This window comes from Saccostrea echinata, unplaced genomic scaffold (assembly GCF_033153115.1).
Source record: "Saccostrea echinata isolate AGI-Se365-2 ecotype Australia unplaced genomic scaffold, CSIRO_AGI_Sech_v1 ptg000034l, whole genome shotgun sequence".
In the NCBI taxonomy this organism is placed as follows: Eukaryota; Metazoa; Mollusca; class Bivalvia; order Ostreida; family Ostreidae; genus Saccostrea; species Saccostrea echinata.
This window is the reverse complement of record NW_026889783.1, coordinates 5,777,224-5,794,185: the sequence shown is the minus strand read 5'-3', so window position 1 is coordinate 5,794,185 and position 16,962 is coordinate 5,777,224. Positions and strand designations below refer to the sequence as shown.

General features: G+C 34.8%; 1 pseudogene; it reads right to left on the bottom strand.

The window, feature by feature from the left end:
* Positions 1-425: 425 nt before the first annotated feature.
* LOC133199629 (transmembrane protein 180-like) lies at positions 426-16,413 on the bottom strand (annotated as a pseudogene).
* Between the last annotated feature and the right edge of the window lie 549 nt (positions 16,414-16,962).

Genomic DNA, 16,962 nt, shown 5'->3' with positions numbered 1-16,962 from the left:
ATGGGATATTAAGTGTTTCTGATTTTCATATAAATAAAGCAAAATAATATAATGTATCAAGTAATTTACAAAACTGAGATTATCCGTTAAAGAGTGATGCTGATTTGAAGTTTTCCTTTAATCTCGAGACTGGCAAACTTTCTTGCAAACTGTCTGGCAAACAAAAAATTTCCAACACAATCGTGTAAGAAGATAACTTTTAGACTCAGAATTTGTGAGCTTGACGTCTTTTATGACCGAACATTGCCGAGATGTTGGCAGGATGAAGCCTTCCGCTGAAATACGAAGAGCTCGAAATATCGCCATTTACAAAACTTTGGTCATCATAATAATCTGTTTAGTAGATCCACACAGTAGTTTCTCTCAGTCGACGATTTGACCCATAAAAAAAACTTAATTCCAAAAATTGACATTTTGATTTTTAATGAATAATGTGATTAAACAAAGAAAATATAATCATAATAACAAAAGAAATTTTCACAGCACAATGAAGCATGTTTCAACACGCAAGAAAAAATTATTTCAAGTGCAACATTTAAGAATCCGTGGGTTAAATTTTGGCATTTATTGTTCCAAAGCTATTTGAATTAATTTTTTGTTCATCTTTTTTTTTTTTTTTAAAAATCAATCTAGTATGCTATTGTTAGATAATTAGTTTTTCTTATGTTGTTAACAGTCATGTATTTGAACTTGAATAATTTTCTCAATTTTGAGGGGGAAAAATCATTATTATTATTATTACGTATTATTTGTTTGTATGTGTCAGTTTACAATTGTACTGGAAATAGATACTATAAGTTTATGACGCATAATTATCTTTATATGTCTACTTCCTTGTCCCTAACTTTTATGATTCTGTAAAATGACCAGCTAATCCATTGGATAGTTCCCAGAACGATTGGGTACAAACACACCAAAGAAAACATGGCCCCTTTGAGGTCCTCTAGCTGTGCCAGAGTAAGGGTGTTAATTGAGGGGTTGGTAATGTTCCCTGTTGATTTTTTAATCTGGTTGTAGCCATATCTGTTCAGAATTGCGACCACTAACATGGGAGATAGTGAGATGGCAGGTTTCACAAATAAAGCATTTGTTCCGAACACCATCGAGGTTATTGGGTGCCTGAAAGAAAAGCATATAATATTTGGGGTTGTCTGAGTGCATGACTTAAAATAAATGTTTCATGCCCATTAATATGCATGTAGTTTTATTTAGGGATGTCAATTTTGTCACTAATTCATATTCGAATATTCAATGAAAGTATTCGAATATTCGATAAAATGAATAAAATCTGTTGTATTTTAAATATGCATCATCCTACTTTCATGAAAGGTTTAGCGTAGGTATTCTTATCTTGGAAGTAAAATTGTATGAAGACTTTTGTAGGTGTACAATAAAATTTCATTTGATATTTGTCAATGTTTGAAATAAATAATTGATTTAAATGTAGAATGGTATAATTTTTATTATATTTTTAAGTAGTTCCAACTGAGGAACCAGTCGTCTTACCAAAGGCAAGATACAGTCGTAACGGTATACTGATCAGATTTCAATACTTGTAATAAATTACAATTATCTGCCTAATAAGAGATATGATTATAATCTTTGATACAATGTTTTTAAAATATAATCAAATATTTCCATAGACAATTTTCCCAGGTAATTAACTTATTTACCGATAATGAATATAAAAACTCAGGATTTTGTACAACCCGAGATAATCAAGTAATTTACACATTTATTCTGAAATTGAGCCCTTTACAATATTAATTACAGACTAATTCTATATCGGACATTCATTTAATGATCAATTAAATTTGTTTAAATAAGTATTTATACTCTTCACTTTTTAGACCTTCGAAGAAGGTTTTCATTTTGTTGTTCTCTTTTCTAGATCCGATCGTATTTAACTTATGAAAACTGTTTTATACCTCAAATCACCGGACCTTTAAAATATTTGTAAGCCCGTGATTCAGTTTGGACACGGCAGTCCTGGGAGAAGGACGTTTTCAAAACTTCTCAAGATCTGTTTGATTTATCTTATACACATGGCAAACCACTGAGGGTTTTACTTGTTTAGAATTTAGTTGTATGGTCCTGCTTCTCTGAGGTAAGCCTTATTTGTGTTTGTTTTTAATATTTTATAACGTTGTAAACATCTCAAAACACCCAGATACGGAATTTTTAAAATATGCAACTTTAAGCTATTCTATTTGATATTTTTAAGTTCTGTTATTTATAGTTACTCGAAAATGTTTGAGTCTTAATTGTACGGTGGATTGTTTGTGTCTTTATTTGTGGGTTCTACGTTCTGTAATAACTATTGTATAGTAAAGCATTTATTGCGTTGTACATATTGTACTCACGGAGTAAGTTGTATGTCTATATTATTCTGTGTATGATATTTAACAGGTCTCATTCCTGTATAGTAGTGTAGAGATGGCGGCCGGTACCAGTCACATCTCATAGTCTTGAACGCAAGACGGACGTGTAACCTCCTCGGCACTGGAGAGGGGGAAGTGTAAACCTTTCTCGGCACTGGAGAGGGGTGTCTGAGCCTCATTAGCGGCAAGAGACTGTAGTGTAGCCTAAACACCGTGTGGAACAAAACCATAGACGTAGTAGACATTCTAGGGACACGGACGACCACACACCAAACCAGTTTATTATGTTGTATAATATTATTTTGTTAATTAAAATGTAAAGTTAATATGTAGAAAAGATTTTCTGTTATTTATTTAGGGGAGTTTGGATCACTATTCTCTACGCAAGGTCATTATTTGACAAAATGGTGTCAGAAGTGGGATACACTGTAACAGAGTGATAGTCGATCCATTCTAATACCCAATCATTGTAAAAAAAAAAATCCATTTTTGTTTTCAATTCTGTTTTCAATTTCTACCAATAACAGTGTTACAAATTTTGGACATTTATGTTACCTACATGTTTATGTTGTGCATTTTTTATTTTGTTTCAGTTGTGTGATCATTTTTCGTATTTTGTAGAAGAATTGTCCGGTTCTGGATGTTTGAGACCTCCGAGAAGTGTTTCTAAAAGTCGGCAATGTCTCAGTAAGTTGGACCATATCAGCAACCAAATTGTTTGCCATGGGTATTGTATAGTAAGTCCGAAAGTAAATTTCTATCGTGTCCTGTGTGATGTGAGGTTTCTGTCATTAAACTCATTTTCATATCAAGATAAGAAAATGGATTTACTACATCAATTAAAAGAATATGGAGAGTCATTAGGGTTGAAAGACGAGGAGTTAACAACTTTCATTAGAGAACAACAAGCTATTCAGAGAGACGAGAGAAATGCGGAGAGAGAATTAGAAAAGAAAAGACTAGATTGTGAGGCAGAGAAAGAGAAAGTTTCATTGGAGTTAGAGAAGGAGAGATATTGGTATGAGATTGAGCAGATGAAAGTTGAGAAAGTGTATGAATCACAGGTAGTAAATACAAGCAAAGATGTGCAATCTGATCACAGTCAAGGTCGAGTTACGCCTAAAGCTCCAAAGCTTCCTGTATTTAATGAAGAACATGATGAGATGCACAGTTTCCTTCTCCGATTCGAAAGGTATGCAGAAGCACAAAAATGGGATGAAGAGAATTGGGCTGTTAACTTAAGTGCTCTTTTACGGGGTAAAGCTCTAGATCTTTACTCGTTAATGCCCAAAAGTGAGGCCTTAGACTATAAGAATTTGAAGAAAGCTCTACTGAGACGGTTTGAACTGACGAATGACGGGTTTAAGAAAAAGTTTAGATCTTGTCGACCTGATCAATTGGAAACTTTTGCACAATTTTCAGTTCGCCTAAGTAGCTATTTTGTTAGATGGATAGAAATGGCAAAAGCACCAAAAACATTTCAGGGTTTGTACGATCTTATGTTGCGTGACAAATTTTTACATATTTGTAGTCAAGAATTACGTTTATTTCTGAAAGAGCGCATTCCAGATAGTCTTAAGAAAATGGCAGATCTTGCAGACAAATACAAAGATGCTAGAAACCTGCGCTCAGTCCAGGCAGTAAATAAAGGTAAGGGTTTATTGCAGAAGAAACAAGAAACAGTCAAGAAAACATACAGTACTAAGAACAGAGACAATGTGCATATGAAGACAACAAATACAGGTAAGTTTGTACCCAAGTCAGATAGAAGATGCTTTAAGTGTCACAGAGTAGGGCATATTGCTTCAGAATGTAAAGCCAAACAGGTTGTTGGTAGTGTATCTGAAGTAAGAACCGAAGGAGAATCACCTACTGCACAAATAAATGAAAAACCAGTCTGATTTGTGAGTACTTTACCTTCAGATTCTATCATAGATTCGATGGTGAACATGTCGCCCACTACTCTTACTTCAGCTTGTCAGAAGTCTGTAAATTTTTCCATGCCTATCTCTGCGGGTTACATCAACGGAAATCCTGTGACTGTTTTGAGGGATACTGGATGCAGTGGAATTGTTGTACGGAAATCCAAGGTACAATGTAAGTGAGAAAGACCTTGTAGACGGTAAGCAACAGGTGTGTGTCTTAGCTGACGGCTCAAAAATTACAGTTCCTGTAGCAGAAGTGTTCATCGATACTCCCTATTTGTGTGGTTATCACAAGGTATGGTGTATGGAAAATCCAGTGTATGATTTGATAATAGGAAATGTTCCAGATGCAACACTTCCAGACAAAGCAGACGAGAATTGGCGGGTCAACGCAGTAGAAACGAGACAACAGAAAAGGAACAGAGAGAAGCCTTATCCACCTCTGAAGGTACCCAACATAATCACAGACGTAATAGAACCACACTGTATCAAGACTGCACAAGAGGAGGATCCAACCCTTACTAAGATTCGGGATTATGCAGAACATAATACTGTTCACCAGAAGAAAAACGGTAAGGTAAAATGGTATAAAAAGAATGGTTTGCTTTATCGAGAGTTTGTAGCGAACGACGACAGCGTCAATAAGGTATTTTCTCAGCTTGTAGTTCCAGAGAAATTTCGCGCATTAGTCATGAAGTTAGCACATGATTCTTTATTAGCAGGACATTTAGGTATCCAGCGGACAATAACCAGGGTTAACTCAGAGTTTTTCTGGCCAGGACTCCAGAGTGACATCCGACGGTTTTGCCAGTCCTGTGATATATGTCAGCGTACTCTTCAAAAAGGTAGGGTGAGCAAAGTGCCTTTAGAACGTATGCCATTAATTGATGTACCATTCCAACGAATTGCAGTTGATATAGTGGGTCCGTTAACTCCAGTCACGGAAAAGGGTAATAGGTACATACTTACTCTAGTAGATTATTCAAGCCGTTATCCAGAAGCCGTAGCTTTGCCAAGTATAGAGACAGAAAGAGTTGCAGAAGCGTTAATGGAAATTTTCTCTAAGGTAGGTATACCAAGAGAAATGTTAACGGACATGGGTACTCAATTCACGTCGTCTCTTATGAAGGAGGTAAGTCGTCTCATTTCTATGAAGCAGTGGACAACCACACCTTATCATCCCTCCTGTAATGGGTTAGTCGAACGCTTTAATGGGACTTTGAAACAAATCTTAAAACGACTTTGTGCAGAGAAGCCTAAGGACTGGGATAAGTATATAAATGCAGTTCTCTTTGCTTATAGAGAGTTACCGCAGGAAAGCTTGGGGTTCTCACCTTTTGAATTAGTCTATGGAAGGCAAGTACGAGGTCCCATGTCTATTTTGAAAGAATTTTGTACCAAGGAAATAGAAGATCCAAACGTGAAAACAACTTATCAGTATGTTTTAGATCTGAAAGAGAGATTGCAGTCCATGGCCCAGCTTGCCAGAGAAAACCTTGAAAAATCCGCCACCAGGTACAAGAAGTACTACGATAAGAAAGCTAGAAATAGATCTCTAAAGGTAGGTGACAAAGCTCTTATTTTAATGCCTACAGACAACAATAAGTTGCTTCTCCAATGGAAAGGGCCTCTTGAGGTTTTAAAGAAGGTAAACCGTGTTGACTATCAGTTGAAAATGAATGGAAAAGTAAAGACTTTTCACATTAATCTACTAAAGAAATATATTGAAAGAGCACATTGTAACAATGTTCTTTTTGTGACTGATGAAAGTGTATTTGGTTCAGTAAATGCTACATTTGTGGACTGTGTGGAAGACACAACACAGGAAGGACAGTTAGATGACTATCCGGCACTAGATTTTGACCAAGGCACAGACGTGGATATCAATGGTTTGCTATCGACCGAGGAAAGGGAAAAGTTGATGAGTACTATAGCCAAGTATGGTGACATTCTACAAGACCAACCAGGAAGTACGAATATTTTAGAACATGACATCCGCATGGTAAGTGATAAGCCAATACATGTCAAAACACGTTCAGTCCCCTTTTCTTTGGAAGAAACAGTCAACAAAGAGGTGAGTGATATGTTGAAATTAAATATCATTGAACCATCTGAGTCTCCCTTTTGTTCACCAATAGTTATTGTTCCAAAAAAGGATGGTACCAATCGATTTTGTATTGACTTTCGACTACTAAACAGACAAACAATTTTTGACGCGGAGCCAATACCAGACGCAGACGAAATGTTTGCAAAATTTGCAGGATACAAATATTTCTCAAAAATTGACTTATCAAAGGGTTATTGGCAAATAAAACTGACAGAGGCATCTAAACCAAAGACAGCCTTTAGAAGAAGTAAAGGGTTATTTCAATTTTGCGTTATGCCCTTTGGTTTAGTTACAGCACCAGCTACTTTTTCCCGATTGATGCGGAAAGTTTTGAGTGACATGGAAAATGTTGACAATTTTATTGACGACATAATTATTTTCACAGAGACATTTGAACATCATCTCAAAGTACTTGACGAACTTTTTCAGCGTCTACGTAGTGCAGGTCTAACTGCTAAACCAAGTAAGTGCTCATTGGCCTATTCCAGTTTGAATTGTCTAGGTCATGTGATTGGCAATGAACAATGGAGACCAATGTTGGACAAGGTCAAGGCTATACAAGATGCACCAAGACCAGAAACTAAAAAACAACTACGATCGTTCCTTGGGTTAATAGGATTCTATCGTAAGTTTGTTCCAAACTTTGCATGCATTGCATTGCCATTAACTGATTTGACTAGGAAAGGGTGCCCAACCAAACTTGTGTGGGAAAAATGTCATGAAATTGCATTTCAGTCTTTGAAGTCGTCACTAACTCATTCTCCTATTCTGAAATTACCAAACATAAAGGAGCATTTTATACTTCAGACTGATGCATCTGATAGAGGTTTGGGAGCTGTCTTGCTTCAGAGAGTAGAAGATCAAAAGTTACCAGTAGCATACGCGAGTAGGAAGTTGAAAGAGTGTGAAAGTGCGTACACAACAGTAGAGAAAGAATGTTTGGCTATTGTTTGGGCCATTCAGAAATTTCAAAAGTATTTATACGGTCAAGAGTTTGTTCTAGAGACTGATCATAGTCCTCTTGTGTATCTAAACCAGTCAAAGGTCACCAATCCTAGATTGATGCGCTGGGCACTCAGTCTCCAGCCATATCGATTCAGAATCCAAGCCATTAAGGGAAAAGAGAATGTAGGGGCAGATTACCTGAGTCGTTTGTAAATTTATGTAAATAGTTTGTCATTTGTAAAGTTTCAGGTTTGTTTTCTCATTTTTAGATTTTTATGTGTTTTAAAGTACTGCGTACTTTTGGAAAATGGGAGGTAGTTGTCACATTAAAATCTACATGTTCCTATTCGAACACGCAAGCAATTTATTTTACCTGTGGGGAGCCTCCATTTTTCACCGGGTTTATGTTACCCTGTTTTATACCTCAAATCACCGGACCTTTAAAATATTTGTAAGCCCGTGCTTCAGTTTGGACACGGCAGTCCTGGGAGAAGGACGTTTTCAAAACTTCTCAAGATCTGTTTGATTTATCTTATACACATGGCAGACCACTGAGGGTTTTACTTGTTTAGAATTTAGTTGTATGGTCCTGCTTCTCTGAGGTAAGCCTTATTTGTGTTTGTTTTTAATATTTTATAACGTTGTAAACATCTCAAAACACCCAGATACGGAATTTTTAAAATATGCAACTTTAAGCTATTCTATTTGATATTTTTAAGTTCTGTTATTTATAGTTACTCGAAAATGTTTGAGTCTTAATTGTACGGTGGATTGTTTGTGTCTTTATTTGTGGGTTCTACGTTCTGTAATAACTATTGTATAGTAAAGCATTTATTGCGTTGTACATATTGTACTCACGGAGTAAGTTGTATGTCTATATTATTCTGTGTATGATATTTAACAGGTCTCATTCCTGTATAGTAGTGTAGAGATGTCGGCCGGTACCAGTCACATCTCATAGTCTTGAACGCAAGACGGACGTGTAACCTCCTCGGCACTGGAGAGGGGGAAGTGTAAACCTTTCTCGGCACTGGAGAGGGGTGTCTGAGCCTCATTAGCGGCAAGAGACTGTAGTGTAGCCTAAACACCGTGTGGAACAAAACCATAGACGTAGTAGACATTCTAGGGACACGGACGACCACACACCAAACCAGTTTATTATGTTGTATAATATTATTTTGTTAATTAAAATGTAAAGTTAATATGTAGAAAAGATTTTCTGTTATTTATTTAGGGGAGTTTGGATCACTACTCTCTACGCAAGGTCATTATTTGACAGTACTTCTTTTTATGAAATCTGAAAAACACCGAATATTCGAATCTTAAATTCATATTCGAATATCAACTCATCGAATGAATATTCGAATGTTCGAATATTCGTTGCCATCCCTAGTTTTATTTAATATTCAATATTTCTTTTATCAAAAATCATTATTACCTTTCTTGTTTTTCTTGCAATTTTGTGTACAGATATTATTCAAAAACAAAATGCCGTGATCGAAAGGTCGTGTGTTCGAATCACGACCGCGACTGAACTAAGTCGATAAAAAATAGGTAGCAACTCTTCCTTCGCCTACAGCTGGGCACTTTGGAGTGAAAGTTGCGGGTCTTTCAGATGAGACCTTAAAACCGAGGCCCCGTAGGCGTTGGCACGATATAGAATCCTCACTGCTTAATGGCCCTGAGTGCCGAGTAAAGGTCTAGATTAGAAGACCTTCACCGGTATATGGTGACGTCTCTATATGAGTGAAAAATCTCGGACGGGACGTAAAACAACACACAATCAATCAATCGAAAACAGTATGATTCAAGAAACAATAGACAAAAGCTAAAATAAATGCAGATAGTTTTTACAAACCGTCCATTGTTTTTCATTATTTGTAGTTTGTTTTTAAAGTGTAGAAGCATGTGTCCTTGATGTGTCCTTAACGAAATTATCACCAATGCAAAAACATTATGAACCAAAATAACTCACCTTTTCGCAGGTGGAAGTTAATTTTATGCTAGATGTTGCATGCATAATAAACGACATGTATGACGAGCGACATGTACTCATGAAATCATCTGCAGACAGGTTCCAATTTTACTTTAGGGTATTGGCAAAATTTTTAAGTAATTCCAACATTAGCCACTATACATAGGATACTGCATCTAACATTTGGAAAACTAAGTAATTTTAACAGATTCCTTTTGGTTTGTGATTTCAACATATCATTATCATATTGCTATATCAGATGAAATATCGAGACAATATGTATTTCCCATGACTTGTGCAGATATTTAAAAAAAACACAACCTTACATTAACATTTTTTAAAATACTTTTTTGACGATGAAAACTTACTTTCTTTTGTACTTTACCATATTGGCATCAGCAATATCCGACAAGGGAAGATTGAATAATGAAAATGTACCATTGGCAAAACATCTGAAAAAAAAGAAGATATGTATGTTTCCAATCTCATGATTATTTTGCAAGAACGACAATACTTAGTTCATGTATCATACAGGTATCTGATATTCGACAACATTAGAGCTTAGTAATATCTGGAAATATAAACTGTGCATTTGCTTATTCCTAAGCTTTAAATACGTATAATAGGGGTTGCCTTTAAAATAAAATTCTCCTTTTCGTTTCCATGGCTATAAGTTAAAAATTTATCTAACCGATTACAATGTATCATAACCTTTTCCCCCAGAAAACAGTTTGACCAGATGAAAAGAATAAGATCAGTTAATGAGAAAAATTAGATTTAAGATTGTCAATTTTCGTACTTCGTATGTTTCAATGAAACTGGTCGCCATTTTGAAATTTTAAATGTTGAATGCACAACTAGATCTTTTGTTTCATTAAGATTGTCTACTGCAAGATCGCCTGTGGAAAAATTACAGAAGGGACACCTGCAACAATGTGTCACCCCCTCCCTTTCATATATATTAGTGCAGGCATGATATTTTAGGGGGGGGGGTGCTCTGGAGAAAATCGCACACTATAACTATTACACAGAGTAGGATTTCCCCCGGAAAATGAATCTGGTTGGGATTTCCGTAGGGGAAATTCTACTCTAGAGTCATTTTTCCGTGGAGAAAATCATATTCCAGAGAAAGTTTTCTGGGTGGAAAGATTTTAGAGCGGAACACCTACTCTAAAAGAACGGTTTGATTGCTGCTTTTCTTATTTCTTAACAAAAGAAGTAGTCCTCGGTAATTCAAAGAACTGGGAAATAATAACTTGACTTTATCAATATGATATTTTAAACGAATTTTTATATCTGTATTTTTCTTAGGCGCCAAAATATCTCCTATTTTAAAAATCACAATTTGTTCACCACTCCTGATATGTGGTATATCTGGAATATACAAAGTATTAATAAAAATCACAGGAAATTTCAACCACTAGTTCCATTATATGTTCTTTATTTCACAAGAACTTATATAAAATTTATTTTTACAGACAAACCAAAAAGTATTTATAAAAAAAGTAACTTTTTACCCCAAAACAGATAAAGAAGCTGCCACAAGATAGTTATGTCTGCCCGTACATTTTTGCGTACTATATACTATAGTAATATTGTGTATAAAAAAAATGGCTTAGTGGATGAAAAGAAAATTCTGAAAACTTAATCCACATCTACATATGACACTATCAATCTTATTCTAAAAGATTAATTGTCTTCTCTGCAAAATATGAGGAGTTCGTGCAACCAGGTTTTTGTAAACGCGTCTTTTTTCGACCCTTAATCTACCATAAGGATGAAAATAAAATTTCAAAAATCATAATCACATCTACAGGACATCGCCAATCATTGTACCAGTAGAAAGTCTCATACAGGACCTCCTTTTAGTTCTATTGGTGTTAACGTCTTTTGACCACGGAAAATTGTAATCCGTTGAACATGAGGAAACGCTGTCAACAATAAATCGTCGGCAATCCCTTTTACATATCGTGTATCCAGAGCAGTGCTTATTGAGGAGATGTCGAGTTTCTTATTCATCAATGCTATCAGTCCTTTCAGTTAATCTGATTTATACTGATCCAGGTTTGCTCAATATCTCTTTACCAACACACAGGCAGGCATAACATGTACCATCATGTACCGTTATTCCACATTTGTTCCATCATGATCCGACTTAACACATTGAGCTTTATACATCTGCCAGTACCTTGGTTACCTATACGGTTCAGTTTACACAGTACAAACGTTTCCATTGTCTGTTCGATAGTAATGTCTATTATTATTATTATTATTACACAGTATTTATAAAGCGCCTTATTTAATAAAAACAATTACTCTAAAGCGCTGTACAACAAAGTACAAATACATTTAGAAATACATGTATATAGAAACATAAGGAATAAAAGTAATGTATAATGGCATAAGATATTAAGATTAAGTATTTATAACAATTATAAAAATTTAAAATGTGAAAAATTTGATAGATATAGGGTCATACGTTGAAGTTCGACATTGCAGACTACATATCCACTTGAAATAAAATGCATCATTTCAAATAAATCTACATTAAGTTTACGTCATTCAACAAAATACAACAGAAGACTCACTTATCTATCAGGAAGAATCCCATAAGAATCCAGGGGTGGCCGTTCCCTATAACATAGTACATAACGAGACCTCCAGAAATCTTCCAAATAAAATTCGCGCGGATCACCTTCTTGTATGAGAAATGACGTAATATAGGAGCTATTAATATCACAAGAATCTGTCAATAAAGAATAAAACTATTCAGAGCTACTGGTAAATAAGAGGAGCTTTTTACATTTAGCAAACTCAGGAAAACAACGATATCTAAAACCGTAATGTCGGAGCAAATAATGTCACAAGAATATCACAAAAACCTGTAGATGTTATCTTGAAAAATTAATTAGATATATGTTAAACTTAATCAAAGTTCACTCTGTCAATTATAATCCTTGTCCCTTTATGGTTTTTCAGATTTAATGTTAACACATCTCCTGTGTACAATCATCAAAACGAAAGGAATAGACTATATTTTAATTGACTATTTATATATATATATATATAGAGAGAGAGAGAGAGAGAGATATTCAATGTTTTGTAGATCAATATGGAATATATTTCACCAGTTAGACAGGATTTTTTTTATATATAAATAGTCAATTAAAATATAAGTGAAAAAACCAGTTTGATATCCATAATAAGTCAATTAAAATATGAGTGAAAACACCAGTTTGATATCCTTTCACACTGTGTCAGAATATCACTTTTAGTCAGTAAATAAATTGCAGTATTTCACTGTTGAAAATGATATATATATATATATATATATATATATATATATATATATATATATATATATATATATATATATATATATATATATATATATATATATATATATATATATATATAGTGAAATTGTAGTAAAAGTCCACGGTATAGGTAGGTTATAAATTAAAATTAAATCCAAGATGAACAAACAAGTTCACATTTAATTATTACACTAAGCGCTTTCGCCTTGAGGCTCTTCAGAGTGTAACAAAGTTTATAAAAAAAAATACAACTTGGTTGTTCATTATTTTCTAGAACTTTATAAAATGGAAATATGTGCGAATGGAAACTTTTTAATATTTCCTTTTTATAAAGTTCTAGAAAATAATGAACAAATACGGAGAGCCAAGGAAGATTACTTTGTAATTAAGAGCTACTGTGGAATTAGAGGAGCTTTTAACAAAAAAAAAATGTACATTTAGCAAACTCAGGAAAACAACCATAACTAAAACCGTAATGTCGGAGCAAATAATGTCATAAGAATATCACAACAAGAGGCCCATGGGCCACATCGCTCACCTGAGTAACTTTGGCCATGCTGTTCATTACCAGACTCCCCCCTTGTAATACCTATTGTGGCCCCACCCTCCCCCCAGGGGCCATGATTTGAACAATTTAGAATCTACACTACCCCAGGATGCTTCCACATAAGTTTCAGTTTTTCTGGTCCAGTGGTTCTTGAGAAGATTTTTAAAGATTTTTCCTATATATTTCAATGTAAAACTTGGGATTCCCCCTATTGTGGCCCCGCCCTATCCCCTGGGTCATGATTTGAACAATTTAGAATCTACACTACCCCAGGATGCTTCCACATAAGTTTCAGTTTTTCTGGCCCAGTGGTTCTTGAGAAGAAGATTTTTAAAGATTTTTCCTATATATTTCAATGTAAAACTTGTATTTCCTATTGTGGCCCCGCCCTACCCCCGGGGGTCATGATTTAAACAATTTAGAATCTACACTACCCCAGGATGCTTCCACATAAGTTTCAGCTTTTCTGGCCCAGTGGTTCTTGAGAAGAAGATTTTTAAAGATTTTTCCTATATATTTCAATGTAAAACTTGTATTTCCTATTGTGGCCCCGCCCTACCCCCGGGGGTCATGATTTGAACAATTTAGAATCTACACTACCCCAGGATGCTTCCACATAAGTTTCAGCTCTTCTTGCCCAGTGGTTCTTGAGAAGAAGATTTTTAAAGATTTTTCCTATATATTTCAATGTAAAACTTGGATTCCCTATTGTGGCCCCGCCCTACCCCCGGGGGTCATGATTTGAACAATTTAGAATCTACACTACCCCAGGATGCTTCCACATAAGTTTCAGCTTTTCTGGCCCAGTGGTGCTTGAGAAGAAGATTTTTAAAGATTTTTCCTATATATTTCAATGTAAAACTTTGATTCCCTATTGTGGCCCCGCCCTACCCCCGGGGGTCATGATTTTTACAATTTAGAATCTACACTATCCCAGGATGCTTCCACATAAGTTTCAGCTTTTCTGGCCCAGTGGTTCTTGAGAAGAAGATTTTTAAAGATTTTTCCTATATATTTCAATGTAAAACTTGTATTTCCTATTGTGGCCCCGCCCTACCCCCGGGGGTCATGATTTGAACAATTTAGAATCTACACTTCCCCAGGATGCTTCCATATAAGTTTCAGCTTTACTGGCCCTGTGGTTCTTGAGAAGAAGATTTTTTAATGACCCCACCCTATTTTTGTCTTCTCTTGATTATCTCCCCTTGTGAGGGGACTTGGCCCTTCATTTTAAGAATTTAAATTTCCCTTTACCCAAGGATGCTTTGTACCAAGTTTGGTCAAAATTGGCCCAGTGGTTCTTGAGAAGAAGTCAAAAATGTGAAAAGTTTACAGACGGACGGACAGACAGACAGACGGACGGACGGACGACGGACAAAATGTGATCAGAAAAGCTCACTTGAGCCTTCGGCTCAGGTGAGCTAAAAACCTGTAGATGTGCGAATGGAAACTTTTTAATATTTCCATTTTATAAAGTTCTAGAAAATAATGAACAATTACGGAGAGCCAAGGAAGATTACTTTGTAAAAATTATTTAAACCTAAACTAAATGTAAATTGAACATTATAGCTTAAAATTAGCAGTCTATTTCATCACAATGTACATATTCAACTGTATACTTTTGGTGCCCTAATGACATTTACCTGCGCCATTATATAATGCTGCCTTTATAACGTCACAATAACGACGTCATAACAACCAAGTAGTATTGTTTATATAAACTTTGTTACACTCTGAAGAGCCTCACGGCGAAAGAGCTTACTATAATAATTAAATGTGAACTTGTTTGTTCATCTTGGATTTATTTTTTAATATATATATATATATATATATATATATATATATATATATATATATATATATATATATATATATATATATATATATATATATATATATATATATATATATATATATAAAGAATTTATTAATAAAAAAAATGGTAATTGGATACCAAACTATTTTCTTCTCGAATGGGACTTTAAAAAGCATACAATGAATCATTCCAATCAATTTTCATACAATCTACGAGGCTGCTCAAAGGTTTAAAGCCATGCAAAGCTATGAAGGTATACTTATTAAGATAAAATGGTCCCTTTCTACATTTTCTGCATTTTGAAACCTACTATATGTACTGATCTTTAAGATCGGTTGTTGATCACATAGAATGCAGGTAATGTTTAACAAACTATCGTGTGTTTAGTTTTTCAATAAACAAAACCCTTATACTTCTGACATTCATTTTGTACCTAACTCCACTTTTAATATTTTGTACATAAACTTGAATAAATAAGAAATTGTATTAGAGTATTTAACGAAGACATTTTAAATTATACCTACCTTTGAAATAAACGGAACACCACCATAGAAGGTACTTCTGGCGGCTTGACTGATTTCTTCTGCAGATATTAATTGATCACATATAATGGCCAAAAAATTGTGCAGAAAAGTTCGGTGAAACTCTTGGAAGAAGTTAGTAATTACAAACGAAACGAAGTTGATGTCTCTGACGATCTGCCATGTTTGCTACCAATATGACTCGTGTCCAGTCCTCTCGTGGCATACCTCATCCGGAGACTTTTTCCCCTGTTGCATTTGCTGCAGGTCGTATTGTGTGTGACAATTTTTCCCACAGTAATACATTAAGGACCAACTGAGTATTGCTATCAGTATTGTGGTCACTTGGAATGCTTTGAAATCTTGAAGGCCATTAGAAGCGTGTTCCAGCACCATGACACTAAAGGAACTGAATAGTGAAGCGACCTGTGAAGCTCGAGTTAGGGTGATTCTCATCTCTCTGTCCTGTGAAATCTCGGTGAAAAGACAGCATGCTGTCAAACCAATAAATGTAAAGAGTATATCCCAAAAACACAACGCAAAAATTAAATGAAGACCCACAATGACAGGATTTGTACTCCACTGAAACCATGGTATTAAGAAGGACAAAGAGAACAAAGGAGCTGAGTATAAAATCATGTTCCGTCGAGTTTTGAGAATTTTGAAGTTTTTGTTATCCGAATAGTAAGCAAATAAGGGGTCATTCACGGCATTCCATACCAAGAAAAGGACCTGAGAAAACTGAAACCACGATTCCTGTATATGGTAGAAGTTCAGAAAGACTTTTACGTAGTAGAAATTGTAGGCGCTACTCAGCAAACCAAAGCCAGCAGAAAGAGCACAATAAGCCAATATCTGCTTCCGTTTAATGTCAGTCATTTTGAATGCTAAATTTTTATACTTAAATTTTGCCTTCAAACTGAGTAGATCATCACCTGTAAATGAAGAAACAGAGATCTTTCTTATTCCTGTGAAATCACAAATACTGTAAGAAAAGATCTATACAGTAATAAACAAAATGGTTGTTAATTTTGTCTAAATGAGTATTATATTTTCCATCTTATTTTTCATATAATCGGGAAATCCATAATATAACCATGAACTTCAATGTTTCGTATGACCATTATATAAAAGTGCTGTTTTGCTTTAACTCATGATATGTTCTCATAACATATAAGGAATATTTTAATAAATAATTAAATTTCCATAATTAGTATCAATGCAGGTGCTGCCTGTTATAAAAAAAAAGAAGAAGCTCAGATTCTAGGTAAATTCGGTATGGTAAGATTTTTCTTTTTAAAAAAAGCAACGTTTTAGATCTATAGAGTACAGGGACACTTTACAACTTGTATTTGTGATGTGAAAGATAGTTATTTACATTGGAACTAGTTGTAGCCTGTATATATATTTACTTATCTTATAATGATA